General features: G+C 35.9%; 1 long non-coding RNA gene across 3 annotated transcripts in view; it reads right to left on the bottom strand.

Moving 5' to 3' along the window:
* LOC141386170 (uncharacterized) overlaps positions 1 to 17180 on the bottom strand; it is a 197707-nt gene extending 180527 nt beyond the window's left edge. For 2 of the 3 annotated variants that reach the window (XR_012407604.1, XR_012407605.1), the window contains exon 1: positions 16883 to 17172. This is a non-coding gene — a long non-coding RNA (uncharacterized lncRNA). Of the gene's footprint in view, positions 1 to 16882 lie in introns of all 3 variants that reach the window. The other variant, XR_012407606.1, reaches the window with a different exon arrangement.
* Between the last annotated feature and the right edge of the window lie 1515 nt (positions 17181 to 18695).

The following is an 18695-nucleotide window of genomic DNA, read 5'->3' as shown; positions in this document are numbered from 1 at the left end:
CAAAAATGAGGAAGACATGGTGGTAACTTTCTTTTACTGCAGTATCTAGTATTATATTAAAACAAGGTCATCAGATAACTTTAAAAAACTTCAGTGTATGCAAAGAGTGCAGTTACTTCTGCATACTAATAATAGAAATACAGAATTTTACAATATCTATAATTAACTAAAGAAATAAAACAGTTTTTATACTGTGTTATTTTTTTTCTAGAGAATCTAGCCACATTACTGTAAAGAATACTGTAATCTCATACACACACACACACACACACACGCACGCACGCACGCACACACACAGAAAAGGCACATTTGTTTTGCTTGAACATTCGCATGCTTTGCAGAAAAATAAGTACTGATCACACAGTTTTCACATCAAAATGTTCCAAATCTTGACGTTACACATTTCGCATGTGAATCTAATATGAGATCATATGTGTTTTATCTGAAAAAATAATTTAAATTACATATAATTAGTTTTTTTTTTTTTTACTGGGATGCTTTAAACTGGTGTGTATGCTCAGCTATACACCTTTTACAGTTTACCCAAAATTAAAATGTACTCCCAATTTACTCTCCCTCAAGTACTACAGGTCCAAACATATAGGGCCAAACATAGTCTCAGTTTATTCATAACAATTTGCAGTCGTTTAATGTTATTATTAGTAGTAGTAGTAGTATTTATTATATGCATATTCATATTTGTTTTATTAAAAACAAGCTTGGATTTGTCAGGTTTTAGACCATATGGGGCACAGCATGTGTATTTGGATATACCTCAGTTTTTTTGACCACACTTCGTTATTATTGTTCATTTATTCAATTAATGGAAATTAGAACTGAATTTAGAAATAGTTGACACAAATCTTTGTGCTTAACAAACAAAAATAATGATTTATAGGCTAATGGATGTCCGTGCGTACAATACGTTTCCCTATCCACAAGAGTGAAAGTGAAAGTAAAGAATGAGAAGCTTCATCTCTAATTCTCGCCTGTAGATGCTCTGTTTAACTGTTTTCTTTCTAGTGAAGCATTCAGTTTTTCCACCTACAAAGTCCACAATGTAAATAGCAAATGCACTATGGCGCGACGCAACTGACTCTTAAAGGGAATGGGAGATGAGACTCTGATTGATTTATTTTCAAAACACACCTATAACTCATTAGGAGAATAAGCTTAACCCTGTTAGACCATGCGCCACGGTGCAAACCAGATTTTTCCATCCTTAAAATAGCAAAAGTGGATTCTGACATGCCCTAATGCTTTTGCGCCCTGCACTTTGGACTTTGCGCATGGATCATCAAAATCGAGCCCATTGTTTCTTAATTTTGTTGAACAGGTGGTTCATTCCGCTGTGGCGACCCAATATTATTAAAGAGACTAAGCCGAAAAGAAAATGAATGAATGAAGAATTCTGATGAACACAAAAGAAGATATTTCAAAGAACGCTGAAAACCATTAACCATTGCAATTCATATAGGAAAACAAATACTATGGAAGTCAATGGTTATGGGCGTCCATATTTCTTCTTTTGTGTTTAACAAAAGAAATAATGTCAAGTGAAGGTGAGTAAATGATGACAGAATATTCAGTTTTGGGTAAACTATCCTTTTAAATACTCAGAAATTATAGACTTTCATTCGTTATGGTTAAATGTTTGTGTCTGCACACAATACAACGAGGGAAATAAGTGTTGAACACATCACCATTTTTCTCAGAAACTTATTTCTAAAGGTGCTGTTGACTTGAAAATGTTGCCCGATATAACAGGGAAGAAATCCATATATGCAGAGAAAACAAATCTAATTTAATTGAACAAATCTAACATATTGAACACATGAAAATAGGGAGGTGTGGAAATGCAGCGAAAAACCAGACAGCAGCTGAAATCTCTCAGTAGTTCTTCAGCAACCTTCTGCATTACATTTACATTAGCAGGTTGATGAAGATTAATCCAGGATGGACATTTCAGCAAGCCAATGATCCAAAACACAGCCAAGGAAACTCTCAAATTCTTTCAGAGAAAGAAAATAAAGCTGTAGAATGGCCCAGCCAATCACCTGACTTAAATCCAATAGAAAATAAAATAGAGCTCAGATTTGAGTCTGTGAAAAAAAACCCCCACCTGAGCAGTGCAAGTGACTTAATTCTCCATTTGAGAGGCAACTTTAAGCTGCCATTATTAAAAATAGCCTTTATAAAAAAAAGTATTAAACACAATTCAGTTGTTCAGTATAATTGTCATTTTATTGTTATACATATAACAATTTTTATTTTATTTTATTTATTTTGTTTTATTTTTATGTTTGTATTGTTTTCTTTTCTTCTTCCAAAATCTGGTTCAATTCCATGTCAACCGCTCATTTAGAAATATTATTCTCAGGAAATATCATTCAATACTTGTTTTCTCTGCTGTATATCATTGCAGAACCAACATGTGTGCCTCTCTTTTTATTATTCTGAATATCATTACTATAACATTTAAGTTAGCATTAAGACATTCCAACTAGTTTTTGTTCAGCACTCACCACAGGCATGCGAATGGTCTCAGCATGACACAAGCGTAAACACGGTGTAAATAAGGATGTGGAGTGCAGTCAGTTTCCTTGATTATAATAGCAAGAGAGCATAACTCTGTGACCTCCCTGAAGTGATACCGCTCCAGCCATTGTAATGAGAGTGCTCCTTTGCTGGCTTTCTAGTTACAACAAATTCACAATTTGAATAAAAGTTTTGTTTTTCCATTTTGCTAAGAGGACCTTCAGCCACTTACGAATGGTAAAGTTTCAAGACAGGAGTTTCAAGCACATTTAAATGAGGCGCAAATAGGCTTGTGCCTGTGTGTTTTAAGCACACAGTAAAATACAAAGCATTCTCCATTTGATGGTGTACTGAAAATCAAGCACTCAGTATGTGCACACTACAATAATATGCCTATTATGTGCATGTTTCACAATATAAATGCAATATAAATGTGTTTGTACTTGTTTAAACTGCAGATAAATCTTTCAAAGATCAAACTAAGTAAATGAAAACAGAATTCATTTATTCATTCATTTTCTTTTGTCTTAGTACCTTATTTATCAGGTGTCGCCTCAGTGGAATGAACCACCAACTATTCTAGCATATGTTTTACACAGAGGATGCCCTTCTGGCTGCAACCCAGTACTGGGAAACGCCCATACATGCTCACATTCACTTACAAACAGTATTTTACTGTGAAAGTACTGCAATTATTACCCAGTAATTTACTGTGAATTTAATGGTCAAATGTTCACAGTGCAGGTCATGATGCATTTATTTATGTCAAGTTGTCATAAAGGCATCTCAATGTCAGCTTTGCATTTAAAATGACATAAACATCTGTCATAAGCATGCCAAAAAATCTCATTCATATTCATGCGTGTCATATTCATGCATCGATTATAAAGGTGTCTCATGAACCTCCTTCAAGTAAAGTGTCACCAAATAAAATCTGCTCACATTTAGCACGGCACAAGCCTCAGATTTAATGCAATCCAGGGGTCGCCTGTTGAGTAGCTTGACTTTAAGGCTTTGATCTGTGTGCTGTGCGCTGAACGAGCTGCATCCTCATGTCTCTCTCTCACACACTCACACACATAAAGTTAAAGTGATCTACGCTCAGCCTTCGCCATCACTCCTGGTTGATGATGAATTTTGGCTATTACACTCAGAATCATTATTAGGTTTACTCGTACGCCGTAACCATAAAGCTCTAAGAGGAGAAGTGAAATAAGCCTGGTAAAATAAATATCACCTCCTCGGCTGAGGACAGAGAAGTATTGTAGGAGGGATACAAAAGCTAGTGAGTATAGAGCAAGTTAATTTATATCGCCATAAAGCTCCACTCCAGCGCAATTCAGCTGCCATTACAATAAACACAAAGGCAGCCTGGTGTAATGGATGTAGCATTTTTTCATGTTGCATCAGGGAGAAGAGTAATGAAGAGATGTCTGAGCACCACCTTTATTTCTCCATGAGAGAGCAGTCAGAGCGGCTTCTAACTAACAAATCCCCTTTATACTTTGAAGAACCTTTTACTATGCAAAACACACTGTCAGCTCCCGAAGGGGAAAAGAAAATCACAAACAAGATCTCTGGAATATCTCAATTGTTTCTCTTGACTTTAATTTAAGTCTCCTGCTCTTCTCTGAGTTTTTTTCTTGGAAAATGATCCCAGTAACCTCTTCTTAAATTTATAACTCCAACATGTTATTACACATCAACAAAAGTCTCTTCTAAATGAACTTTAGGGGAAACAAAGCTTTCATTAAGTTTAAACAAAAAGCTGAAAAGAGGAATGGAGAGTACAACTCTTCACCTTTGCTCAGAAATATCACACTGTAGAACTTAAAGTCTGCTACGCTGAAAAGTTGCATTTGCTGTTTGTTCAAACTACTTATTTAAAATGAACTGAAACCACACAATGCTTCAGGTTTTTGGGGGGACAACTTAACTGTTTTATGTTTAATCCACTTAATTTTTTTAAAACTAATAGGTTAACTTAATTTTTTAATGTTGTCCCAACACAAAAAACAACCTCCCGCTTTCCCTTGTGAATCAAATACGGAAGTAACTGAAACTGCAAAACATTGAAATTCCACTAGTCCTGGCTCCATAAGGAGCGAATTTCTATTGACTTTACTGTTAAAATGGCCAATTTTACAACAGAAAAAAAGGTGTTTACAGCCTGGTACAAAGAATGATTTTGGTTCATATAGCTAATATTACCCTCCATGACAACTGTGAGGGGGGTGATTTTTATTTTTTATAACTCATCCGTTTCCTTTATATTAGGTTTTATAAATCTGCTACAATAAAAAAGTTGCATTTGCATTTGTTCAAACTACTTATTTAAAATGAGCTGAAACCACACAATGCTTTAGGTTTTTGGTGGGACAACTTAATTGTTTTATGTTCAATCCACTTAATTTTTTTTAAAACTAATAGGTTAACTTAATTATTTCATGTTGTCCCAACACAAACACAAAAACACAACCTCCCGCTTTCCCATTGTGAAGCAAATACAGAAGTAGCTGAAACTGCAAAACATTGAAATTCCGCTAGTCCTGGCTCCATAAGGAGCAAATTTCTATTGAGCACACAGCTAAAATGGCCAATTTTACAGCAGAAAAAAAGTGTTTATAGCCTGGTACATAGAATGATTTTGGTTCATATAGCTAATATTACCCTCCATGACAACCGTGAGGGGGTGATTTTTTTTTTTATAACTCATCCATTTCCTTTATATAGGTTTTATAAATCTGCTACACTGAAAAAGTTGCATTTGCTGTTCGTTCAAACTTCTTATTTAAAATGAGCTGAAATCGTTGTCGTGAAAGCAGGAGATTGATCCACACTCATCCCAACCAATTTTAAACTTTTCACTGTTGCTCCCACTCCTAAACACTTAAAATCAGGGGAGTTACAGTAAAAATTGGGGGCTCGTCCGAGATTTGTACCCGGGACCTCTGGGTTATTATCCCTCCGAATTATTTATTTTCTTCCTTTTTCAAATATTTCCCAAAGTATGTTTAACAGAGCAAAGAATTTTTCACAGTATTTCCTATAAATATTTTTCTTCTGGAGAAAGTCTTATTTGTTTTATTTTGGCTAGATTAAAAGCATTTTTTAAAACCATTTTAAGGTCATTAGTATTAGCCCCCTTTAAATGACTGTTACAAACCACTGTTAAACAATAACTTGCTTACTACCTCTAATTAACCTAATTCAAACTATTATAAAACTATTACGTTCAGAAATGTGTTAGGGGGCAACTAAATGAACAGAACTAAATGCAAATTCTGTTCATTTTCAGGGTTGCTGAAGTTTCTGCTTATTCTAAAATTGCTGTTTAAAGCCGCCATCAATAATAAAAATAAATGTTCCGCTTTGAACTGCACTCAAACAAAATAAAAAAAAAAAAATAAATAAAAAATATATATAATAAAAAACCTTGATAATCCCACAATTACAATGGCCCCTATGCTCCTGAACATAACAGAAAACTGCATTAATTCTCTTGAGTTCTGAAAGAGCAACAGCTGAGCAGTAACATTTGCTGAATATCTCTGGAATTTATAGATACAGAGTTCAGAAGGTGTACATTTAGAAACCATTTTCTAATGTCAAGAAATTGGGAAGCTTTGAGCTCATCACAGTAAAACAGTTTGGCAGCGTTCACCGAAAGATCCATCAAGGTGAGACTAAGGGTCACTAATGCAGTCAGGCCTTGACGTTGCCTGGCAACACCGGCCAAAAAGTTAACTCGTGTTTCAATAACTTTAGGCTTTGGTCATCACACTGCAGTATAACAGATGCCACATGCAGCAGCTGTAAGGATCAGGAAGGTGATGTTGAGGGAAGCACACAAAACTTTTCCATGCCAATCAAAAAGACAAGATCTACCGTGTGTGTATGTGTGTGTGTGTGTGTGTGTGTGTGTGTGTGTGTGTGTGCAAGCAGATCCGGTGGAGTCGTTTGTTTCAGCTGTTCTTCTTCACTAACAAGCAGGTGCATGCATCCCATTGGAGGTACAGCAATTTACTTATGGAAGTCAGGTAGACAACTGTCAGCAAAACAATTTCCCAAATACACTTTTCATCTGTCTGTGGAGGAGACACCACACTGTGCTCAGAGGAACAGGTGAAAGGAACGCCTCGGGCTGTGCTGTGTTCATGTCCATTTAGATACAATCTGCTCATCTTTCTCTCTCACACACACTCTTTAAAAAGAGTGACAGAAATGAGAGGTGAAGACACATGAGTGATTTGTCCATAATTGCTTCTGGTAAGTTGACAATCTTTACTTTACAAGTAATGGTCAATGTGTGCTGGCTTTCTGATAATAGCATCACAGATTAGATGTAGACTTAAATAAAAATGCTCAGCTCCACACAATCGATTTGTGCTGGGGAAAACATGAATTAAGTTAACTTATTCGTTTTTGCCAATTTAAGTGGATTGAACCTGAAAAAATTACAACCCAGGCTACATGTTGATACGTACCCCTGTGTGCATTTCTGAAGAGCGTCAAATATGTCCCAGGAGGTATGTTTTTTTTTTTTTTTTTGCTGTTTTTGTTTTCGCTAATCCACCAGAGGCTGCTGTGTATGCTTTTTCAGATCTCAAATTTCTCTCGCGAATGCCATTTACACCTGCTGTTCTCACGTAAATCCACCAGAGGCCGCAGTCAACTGACTGACAACCTGCCATAAACCTAACCGATAGTGTTTTCAAAAGCACCAATTGACCCAATCTCCCTCTTCCCTAAACCCAACCGACAGAGTTTTCAAAAGCAATCCAGAAACAGAAAAGCCCTCATAGCAACTTGATTTTTAAGACATCTTCAGAGTGTACCATGTTCTCACCTTTTTATTTACTTGTTTGTTTTATTATTTGTCTTTGTTTTACTTGCTTTTTGGAACTGTTCTTCGCTGGACTCAGTCATCGCTGGTCACGATCAACTTCTCTCTGCGTCTTGTGTTTTTCTGCTCATTTTAAATAAGTAGCTTGAACAAACAACAAACGTCATTAAGTGTAATATAACAAGATTGACACGATCAGGTAAGGAGGAGATGAGGGGCTTTATTATAATGATCTAGGCGCAAAAGCATTAAGGGTGTGTTCGAATCCACTTTTGCCATTTTAAGGATGGAGAAATAGGGTCTGCACCCCGGCGCATGGTCTTAAAGGGCTGTGCTTATTCTCTTAATGAGTTATGGGTGTGTTTTGAGCATAACTTGCATTACACCAATCGGAGTCTCATCTCCCATTTCCTTTAAGAGTCAGTTGCATCAAGCCATAGGGCATTTGCTATTTACATGGCAAAGTTTGTAAGTGGAAAAACTGAACGCTTCACTAGTGAGAAAACAGTTAAACAGACCATCTGCAGCGTAAGGATAAAGAATGAGCCTCCTCCATTCGGCCTCTTTACTTTCTCTTTACTTTTACTCTTTACTCCTTTACTTTCGCGGATAAGGAAACAGTGGAAACTTACTCCACTGAAGACATCCATTAGCCTACATATTTAATTTTGCTGGCTAAGTGTAAAGATTTTTTTCCAAACTATTTCTAAATTCAGCTCTAATTTCAAGCAAACAAATAAATGAACAATAATAATAAAGTGTGGTCAAAAAACACGTCCTATTCCAAATTTTAACTTGTTTTTTTATTAAAACAAATATAAATGTGTATATAATAACATATACCGCTAATAATAAGAACATTAAACAAAAGCAAGTTGTCATGAATAAACTGAAAAAAGCAGAATCCTGACAAATCCTTTAAGAGTCATCAATATTAGCTTGCTTGCAGCATAAACTTTTAATTACTCAAACAACATCATTTAGCTATTGGGCTAAAAAACGCTTTCATTTTTACACTTTATGGACAGGGAAATCTGATGATAAACTACTAAGCAATAAAGTGTCAGTTAATAGCTGTACATATAAATATTAGGTAAAAAATATGGGCGAAGTAATACAAATTGTGTCTGTCTAAAATTAATAAGTGCTGATTCTTTCACTGACATCACTTATAAAACAAAGAGGAATACATAATAACTCTGCTTATGAATTCTTAGTTTATTTGCTGCCGAGAGCCTCAAGCTAAACTGTAATATTGAATTTAGAGTTTTACAAGGCTTGCAACTCTGTAGGAGCGCATTAAATTGGGAGTTAGTGTGTACAAGGAACTGATAAACATGTAATCGCACGTTTTATAATAGTATTCATTCATCAGAAAATGAAAAAAAAAAAGGCTCACACTGAAAATAATTTTTTTGTTGTTAAATGAGTGTCTGATATTGAATGACTAAAATTTTACATTAAATGCATTTTTTGTCTTTCATCAACATGACATCAACACTTTGAATGGCTGAAAATGGCTGGAAACATTTGGTAATTGGGTTTTAAAGAGCAAGTATTTGATATAGATACTGTATTATGTCATATATATACCAATCACAGACTACAGAACCATATTTGTATGCAACCCAGAGTCATTGAAAATATGTGCCCAGGGATACATTTGTTGAGAACCAAGAGAAATGTACCCTGGACTATGTTTTTTTTTGCTGTTTTTGTTTTCACAAATCCACTAGATGCCACCATGTACATTTTTGACAATCGAAAATACATTTCTTGACTTGAAACCCATCATCACAGTCAACTCCTCTCTGCTTCATAAGTCTGCTGACCTACATGGCGAGCTGGGCAAACTGTTAACAGCAGAAAGGCATTCCACACGGAGGTAATCGGTCAGCTGGTAGCACAAAACAAAACAGAAGAAACAGCCTTGTAGCATTCCTTTTTAAAGTCGAATTGTAGCCATACGTAGCTCTGGAAGCATAATTTGCGCTCCCCAGAAATGTATACAGGAGTATATCTTTACAATGAACTTGTGTTAGAATTCTAAGTCCATAACGCCCATCCTTGGTTAGAATATTGGGCAAAGTCAATGTCTGTTGCTTCCTATTGCTTAGCTACTAGAAATGTGTACCGTAAATGACGCTCAAATGCTGCAAAGTAATTGGAGGTTGAATTTTTGCCACTTTCTTTTTATAAGCAAGCCTTCTGACAGTGAAACTACTATGTAATCACAATTCTGCAGTTTCAACAAGTGATCATCCATCATCACTGCCAGGAGCACCAAGCACTGAAAGACACTTTCCTAATCCATTATGGGGATATATGGTTATGTTGAAGGAAATTGCCATTAAAATGTTTAGACAGTGATGAACTGGGCCGCCACTCTGTGTACTGTTCAAAAACAGCCTCTTTTGAAGTCACAAACATCACCCGGGAGGTAAAAAAAAAGGGACATCAAGCCCCTAATCAAGAGTGAAATCATTTCATCACATACATCCAAAAAAGTTCATTTCCCCCAAAAAGTTCAATGGGAAGGTCATTTGTTACAGAGCCACATGTCATAAGAAGAGCCCACGAGTAGCCAGGCTGTCCTGTAGAACGAAAAAGCGAGCGGTGACGAATGAAGTGATTTTTCTCGACATCGCATCAAGATCAAGGTCTGGGAGGGAGAAGAAGTAATCAGCCCTGCCTTTCACCACCACCAGCAGAGCCCAGTCCAGACAGCCCCGTGATCAAAGCTGTCTAACTTTCCTCCGAGCGTGGAGGCCAAACTCGCAAGCAGATCTTTTACTTGACAAGCGTCTTGATAAATATCTCGAATGCCAGTTTGCCACGTTAGAGATTGAGCTATTGGGTGGACCAATAGGTCAAAGCCGGTTATGAGCTGAACCATGTTGCTCCATTTGTCTTGTTAACTAGAGCCTGACACTGTTTTTTTTTTTACCCCCCTCCCCAACTCCGTCTCCTCCGTTCTTGGCCTCTGTTTCATAGACGCGCATCAAAGAAGACCATCAGACGGGAGCTACATCAGACGGAGGCAGCATCACACTTCTTTAAAGGCTTCATAATGACTTTTTAATGATAGGATTTGAAAGAGAATGCCATGTGTTTGTAGTAAAAATCCATTTTAGCAGCGAAGGGGGAAAAAAAACAACAACAACAAACTGTTCTTTATTCTCGTAAGGACGGAGGAAGATATTTACTTCAATTTATAACTTATCTTTTTTAATAAACTGTTCCTCAAACACTGTGCAAAATATTAGCTTGCTGCATGGTTTTATTTTATGAAAATAGTTTATCCAGAAACACACATGGCCACACTATGTCCACACAAAAATAAATTAAATTAATAGCTTGATAATTGAATAATATAATATAATATTAATAATAACATATCACTCACTGGTCAATTTATTTGGTAAATCTGTCCAACTGCTTGTTAATGCCAATTTCTAATCAGACAATCATATGGCAGCAACTCGATGCATTTATGCATGTAGACATGGTCAAAACGATTTGCTGCATTTCAAACTGAGCATCAGAATGGGGAAGAAAGTTTAATTAACTTTGAATGTGGCATGGTAGTTAGTGCCAGACGGGCTGGTCAGAGTATTTCAGAAACTGCTGTTCTACTCGGATTTTCTTGCACAACCAGCTCTAGGGTTTACAGAGAATTATCTGAAAAAGGTCAGAGGTCAGAGGAGAATGGGTAGACTGGTTTGAGCTGATAGAAAGGCAACAGCAACTTAATTAACCCCTCATTACAATCGAGGTATGCAGAAGAGCATCTCTGAACACACAACACGTCCAACCTTGAGGGGGATAAGCTACAGCAGCAGAAAACCACACCAGGTGCCACTTCCATCAGCAAAGAACAGGAAACTAAAGCTACAATTTGCACAGGCTCACCAAAATTGGACAGTAGAAGATTGGAAAAATGTTGCCTGGTCTGATGGAGTCTCGATTTCTGCTGCAACGTTGGGATGCTAGGGTCAGAATTTGTCAATAACATTAAAGCATGGCTCCATCCTGCCTTGTATCAACGGTTCAGGCTGCTGGTGGTGGTGTAATGGTGTGAGGGATATATTTTTGGCACACTTTGGGTCCATTAGTACCAATTGAGCATCGTGAAACACCACAGCCTACCTGAGTATTGTTGCTGACCATGTCCATCCCTTTATGACCACAGTATACCCATCTTCCTATGGCTACTTCCAGCAGGATAGCGCTTAATATCATAAAGCGCAAATGATCTCAGGGGTTTCGTGAACATGACATTGAGTTCACTGTACTCAAATGGCCTCCACAGTCAGCAGATCCCAAAGGTGCTCCACTGTATCGGGATGTGGTGAAATGGGAGATTGGCATTGTGGATGTGCAGCCGACAAATCTGCAGCAACTGCATGATGCTATCATGTCAATATGGACAAAAGCTCTGAGGAATATTTCCAGTACCTTGTTGAATCTATGCCACAAAGGATTAGGTCAGCTCTGAAGGCAAAAGGGGGTCCAACCCGGTACTTGTAAGGTGTACCTAATAAAGTGGCCAGTGAACATTGTAATATACATATTTTGATAAATAACATGGAAAAATATCAGATTTTCAATGTATGATTTAACTCAACTATTTTACTTGAGTGCAATTATTTTTTGTAATTTGTTTTTCTTTTAATAACAGAAAACTTAATTTCAAAGCTGTTTACTTTTGTTATTTCAACTAATATTTAAGTTTGTTTGATGATCTGAAACATTAAAGTGTGACAAACATGGGAAAAATAGAAATCAGTAAGGGGGCAAACAATTTTGCACACTAGTGTTTATAAATTTATAAAAAATGTGTATATTAATCATACAAAATAAGTGAGTGTGATATGACAGAAAAACACTCATTTCAAAAGTGTGTGCATGGGTGTTTCCCAATGTTGGGTTGCACACACTGTGTAAAACATTTGCTGGATAAGTTGGCGGTTCTAAACTAAAAAGAAAATGAATGAAGGAATGAATGAATGAATGAATGAATGAATGAACATTCTCAATTCAATAAACTGCAGCATTATTTTCTCTTTTTGTTTAAGAAGGAATAAACTAAACGTAAGTGAAAAGATGTTTCATTGTTTGGATACATTTGTATTCACAAAACTATATTTCCTGAAATATTTTTAGTGTTATCATAATCAAAATGAAGCTTTACCGTTCTACCACTTTAATGTAAAGTGTATTTCAGTGTCCACTTCTGCATGACAAACGGCGTGAACAAAAGGCAGACGATTACGCATTCACTTTGTTTGTTTTCTGTTTTATGCCTGAATGCAACTATACTGTTAAAGGATTTCAAGTGTTGAGAAAAGCTCAAGGTCAAAGATTTCAAACTGCACACACAGGCTTAATGAACATCATTTCTCCCCTGACTGAACTCTGTCCACTAGAGGGAGAAAACACAATACCAGCTTCTCAGTCCACCAACGCTTAGCACATATTCGCTGCAGACATTCAGATTTTGTTTGTCCAAATATTATCCCCAATCTCCAGAATCCTAAGTAAATGTAACATAATCTGTTATTCCTGTTCTTTTAAACTGATTGACACTGACACATGACATTGCATTTTCACTATGATACAAGACAAAATGTAATATAATTGGTAGATAATCATTTAAAATGCAATAAATGTCTTCCATTAGTAAATGTCTTTCCTTCGGCTTAGTCTATATTTCAGAGGTCACCACAGTGGAATAAATCATCAACTATTCCATTTTGTTTTACACAACGGATGCCCTTCCAGCTGCAACCCAGTACTGGGAAACAGTCATGCACACTCATTCACACACATTTATACACTATGGCCAATTTAGCTCATTCAATTCACCTACAGTACATGTTTTTGGCCTGTGGGGGAAACTGGAACACCCACGCCAACACAGGGAGAACATGCAAACTCCGCACAGAAATATCAGTTGGAGATTCGAACCAGTGACCATTTTGTTGTGAGGCAACAGTGCTAACCACTGAGCCACCATCCTGCCCTCCATGGAGCTCTTGTTTTCTTTATATTTTCTGCTTTGATTGAGCCAAATCCCAAAACTGTCCTATGGCGTGACTGTCTCAAGCATATTTCAATCAAGTACGACTCTTATAATTACAAAAATAAATTCATTAAGTAATTCATAAATACCTCATGCATAAGGTTATTTTAGTAAATGGCTTTTTTCCATGCACATTTTAAAAAAGCATAGGAACTTGATACATTTCTTCACTGCTTATTTAAGTGAATGGCATTTTTTTCCATGCATATTTCGTAAAAACATAGGTATTGATACATTTTGTCACTGGAATACATGTCCTTTCAGCCTGATCTCATGAGGGAATGTAACTGTTTTAGGTTTTGTCCGTTTAGTGGCTAATGCATCTGAATTCTACAAGTTCAGTCAAACGAAAACATACGATTTTTAAACCCAACCGTCATTGGGGGATGAGTAATTTGTACGAATGAGAGCATACAAATTTATGCGAATTAGCCACTAAACAAAAAAAGTTACAAATTGCCATAAGATAGTGTTTGGTCTGACAATATATGTTAATTTTAATTCGACTGAAAACTGTAATTATTGTAGGTCTCTCGATTCAAGATTGTGCGACTGAAGCCCTTGATATGCATCTGTTAAGTTTTTTTGTCTCAGAATTTTTCACATATTTAACTTTTTTTGGAACTGCTATAAAATTAAGTTTTGTTGTCCTTTGGTGTGACATCCCCGTTTATTAAAATGTCCAATAAGTCATGGTGAAAAAAAAATGTTATTCATATTTTCATATAAAATAAACAGCACTAAATATGATGATAATAAATTTCCAACAAAGAAGATAAATCACTCTGGCACTATTTACATATTATCAAGAGTTGTTTTTCCTCAGGCAATGCAGTGGAGCAGTAGGTAGTGCTGTCGCCTCACAGCAAGAAGGTCGCTGGTTCGAGCCTCGGATGGGTCAGTTGGCGTTTCTGTGAGGAGTTTGCATGTTCTCCCTGCGTTCACGTGGGTTTCCTTTGGGTGCTCTGGTTTCCCCCATAGACATGTGGTTTAGGTGAATTGGGTAGGCTAAATTGTCCGTAGCGTATGTGTGGATGTTTCTCAGAGATGGGTTGTGGCTGAAAGGGCATCCGCTGCATAAAAACATGCTGTATAAGTTGGTGGTTCATTCCGTTGTGGCGACCCCGGGTTAAAAAAGGGACTAAGCCGAAAAAAAGAAAATAAATGAATGATTCAACGTTTTCCTTCATTTTTGCTATGTCACACCAAGGCATAGTCCAGTATAAGATTCTGATGATAGATTAACCTTGGATAAAAACATCACGGTTTCACCGTGTTGTGATTACTGTTCCAAAAATATTATTTTTAAATATCTGGGTTAAAAACTAAAACTTTTTTCCTATTTGAACATAATACATTTTATTTTGAGAAACATTTCAAATATTTTGGTGCAGTAAACACGTCAGGCTCAATAATAAAAATTAAATCTGCGTTTTAAAATAAATGAAGACAGCATGATTTTTTACAATTTTAAAAAACATTTTGAATATGTTTTCTGTTGAGACACTGTTGTCCTAAAAAAAAAAAAAGTAAAAAGTAAACAAAAAATCTTACACATCACGATATAGCAGAAATTTTAACAGTTTTAAAAACTTGACTTTTCCAAACCATGGGATATCCCTTGAAAACGGTTATCGTCCCATGCCTAGTCACACCTACTGTACCTGTAAAAAGTCAAGGTTCCACACAATTCCCAGCAAACACACAACGTCATTAATCAATATTATTGGGTTAGATTTAGATCAGCAGCATCTAAGGACAATGTTATTTTGATGTCCAAAAAGCAACGTGAAATGACGTTTATATTTTGTCTATTTTAAGTTGAGATGGAAAGTGAACAAAATCCAACGCCGATCCTAAACCAACATCATTCATTCTTTATTTCTTGTCAGCTTAGTCCCTTTATTAATCCGGGGTCGCCACAGCGGAATGAACCGCCAACTTATCCAGCATATTTTTACACACATTTTTATGCCCTTCCAGCCGCAACCCATCTCTGGGAAACATCCACACACACACTCATACACTACGGACAATTTAGCCTACCCAATTCACCTGTACCGCATGTCTTTGTACTGTGGGGGAAACCGGAGCACCCAGAGGAAACCCACGCGAACGCAGGGAGAACATGCAAACTTCACACAGAAATGAAAATTGAGCCAACGATCGAACTAGCGACCCAGCGACCTTCTTGCTGTGAGGCGACAGCACTACCTACTGCGCCACTGCTTCGCTCCCAACCAATATCATATTAATGTCAAATACTGACATTTATTCATCAAGTATGGCAACCAAAATCCAACGTCTGATAGACGTCATAGTGGTATAAGGTGTAACATCATTAAAAATTGATATTTGGTTGTTTTCAGGATGTGTTGTAAAGTGACCAAAATGTAACCTCTATCAAATGTTGGACATTGACGTCAACCCAATTTTCCTTTCAAACTAAATGCAACATCTCATGACATTGTGGTACAACGTCAATCTGACATGTTGACACCTGTGCCTGCTGTGTTCATTCATCTTGCCCCAACACAAATTGCACAAGTTAACTAAGCAAATTTCAGTGATTTGAACATAAAACAAGCAAGTTATCCCCCTAAAAACCTTAAGAATGTTGTTGTTTCAACTCATTTTAAATAAGTAATTTGAACAAGCAGCAAAAGTCATTTTTTGAGTGTAGCTTTAATAACTACCCGCATGTCACAAATATGACTTGTTGTCTTTGTACTCATTTTGTGTGTATGCTTTTATTAGTGTACATATTGTTATTTCTGTTGTATTACTTTGTCAATTTAAGCTTGAAACAGAATACCACTGATGGAGGCTCTATTTGAGCCTCTGACACCCTGTGAAATCACTTATGAATACACAGGCCTCTGCTACAACACACATGCTCATGATGGGGGGCTATTTTTATTCTTAACTCGCCAAATTTTTTATTTCAAGGATTTTTTTTTTCTTGAAAGCTAAAAGAGAAGGAGGATTAGCCATCCATGAAAGTGTTACAATCATGAAACGCCACTTTCACATGGCTGTCGTCCAACCATGCATAAATCATGTCCCAATTTTTGAGCATGTGTCTGATTGACAGTGAAGATGAGAGTGAAAACGACAGAAAGAGAAACCACGTTAGCTCTCTCTTAAAGTGAAAAATAGAATAAAAAAATGGCTTTGATTCAGGTAAACCTTTCTAATGAAAAGATAAGCACTTATTTGACATTGCGCAGTCACAGTCTTAACGTTTTGTGAGTAAAATTGTGCTTTGAACCATGTGCTAGCGCTTCCATCCAATAACTGCTATATAGAAGGATGTGAAATGTAAAACTTCAACCACTTTTGAAGCACAAAAGAGATGATAATATGTTTCAATCACAACATTTTTCATCGGGAAACTAATTAGCTGCACTTACCGGAATGAAAGTAATATAAAAAGTGTCAGGTAAGACGTTCGCCAACAGAGTAACTGCCTGCTTCTGACACTCTTTCTCTTCATTGATCCACTGGGATTTCCTGCACAGCTAGCATAAGAGTTTGATGGCTAAATAACATAAACATTGGCTCTGGGCCAGAAATTAGAAACTGTATCCCAAGACACATCGTTTTTGAAGGCAAAACTAAAGGTGAAAGACAACTTGAATGATGACTGGAGACTACAAAGGCAGCTTACTGAGTCACTGCTAATTTCAAATGTGCTTAGCATGTTGCTATTCCACACCTTACAGCACCTTAAAGGGACAGTTCACCAAAAAAAGAAAGGTCTGTCATCATTTACTCATCTTCCACTTTTGTTTGAGTTTCTTTTTTGTGTTGAAGTCTCAAAGGAAGATATTTTGAAGAATGTTGGAAAAAACAGCTATTGACTGACTTTAAAAAAAGATATGTATATTCTTGAATGTCGATGTCTGCTTCCCCCCAATATTATTCAGGATATCCTGCTTTGTGTAAAACAGCAGTAAAAAGTTCATACATGTTTAGAATCACTTAAGGATGAGGAAATGGCGAGGAAAGGTAGTTTTCTGAACTATACCTTTAAGTTACAGTGTTGTTTTGGTTATTTTGGTTTTTGTTTTCTGTGTAGTGATTAGTCAACAATATTTGCTGTATTTATTTTCTTTCACAAAAAAAAAAAAAAAAATGTCCATGGGTACAGAAAAAAATAAGAGGGTATTTTGATTATAACACTGTTGATTACAATTTGAGTAACCTAAGTTGCACTATAAACACAAATAATGTGGTCAAAATATGATTAGTTGGTTTAATTAGTAATACAACAATGTTTAATTTCTGTAAGGGTTAAACAAATATTTTTCTAGTTTTATCCAAAACACATGGAAAACAAAATCTGGCAAGGTTTTAATTACATTAATTGTAATGTTCCTATGAGCCTGTGTTATTTATGACTATTTATTACATATTACTGGAAGAAAATACATCCAGATCTTTAGCTCTACCATACCCATGAATCACCAGAAATTATGTAATCAATTATGCATTTTCAGTTCAGATGTACTGATACAAGCAAAAAGATTAATTACTAATAATAATAATAATAATAATAATAATAATAATAATAATAATAATAATAATAATAATAAGAAGAAGAAGAAGAAGAAGAAGAAGAAGAAGAATAGTTCAATGCAATGTTCTATCCCAGCTAACAATTTTAGGTTCTAAAAACACTCTCTTTACGTTCCCTTTATTTTTTTTTATGTTCTTAGAAAGAGTAGATTAATGTTTTTTTTTTTCGTTCTAATAAAATTGCTCATACAATTTCAGTTTTCTCTTATACTATTGTTCTTAGAAGTTTATATTAAACATGATCAGTACATTCCATCCACATTACAATAGAATGTTTCCCTAATGTTCCCATAAGGTTATAATAAGAGTATGGAAGGGTTTTCTCACAAAATTCAAAACATCCAGTTTTTAAAAGATTTTTAAGATAAGATTTAGATAATTTTATTTTATTTAAAAGAGACAAGACAGCAAAAGATTGTACAGTTCCAATGAATACAGTATCAGGCATTTCCAATTATTAATTTTACAAATTTAGAACGAGAATTTTTTTTTTCTTTCACAAAAAGTAACTATTGATTCTTATTGGTTGTTATAAAAGTACCATAAAACTTTTAAAAATAAAGTATTTATTTATTTTATTAAAATTATTTATAAAAAAATATTTAGTTATATTAACGTTATGGTGGAGAGATTCTTACAACATTC

The sequence above is a fragment of the Danio rerio genome, chromosome 6, assembly GCF_049306965.1.
Source record: "Danio rerio strain Tuebingen ecotype United States chromosome 6, GRCz12tu, whole genome shotgun sequence".
NCBI classification, from domain to species: Eukaryota; Metazoa; Chordata; class Actinopteri; order Cypriniformes; family Danionidae; genus Danio; species Danio rerio.
This window is presented reverse-complemented; position numbering and strand designations above follow the sequence as displayed.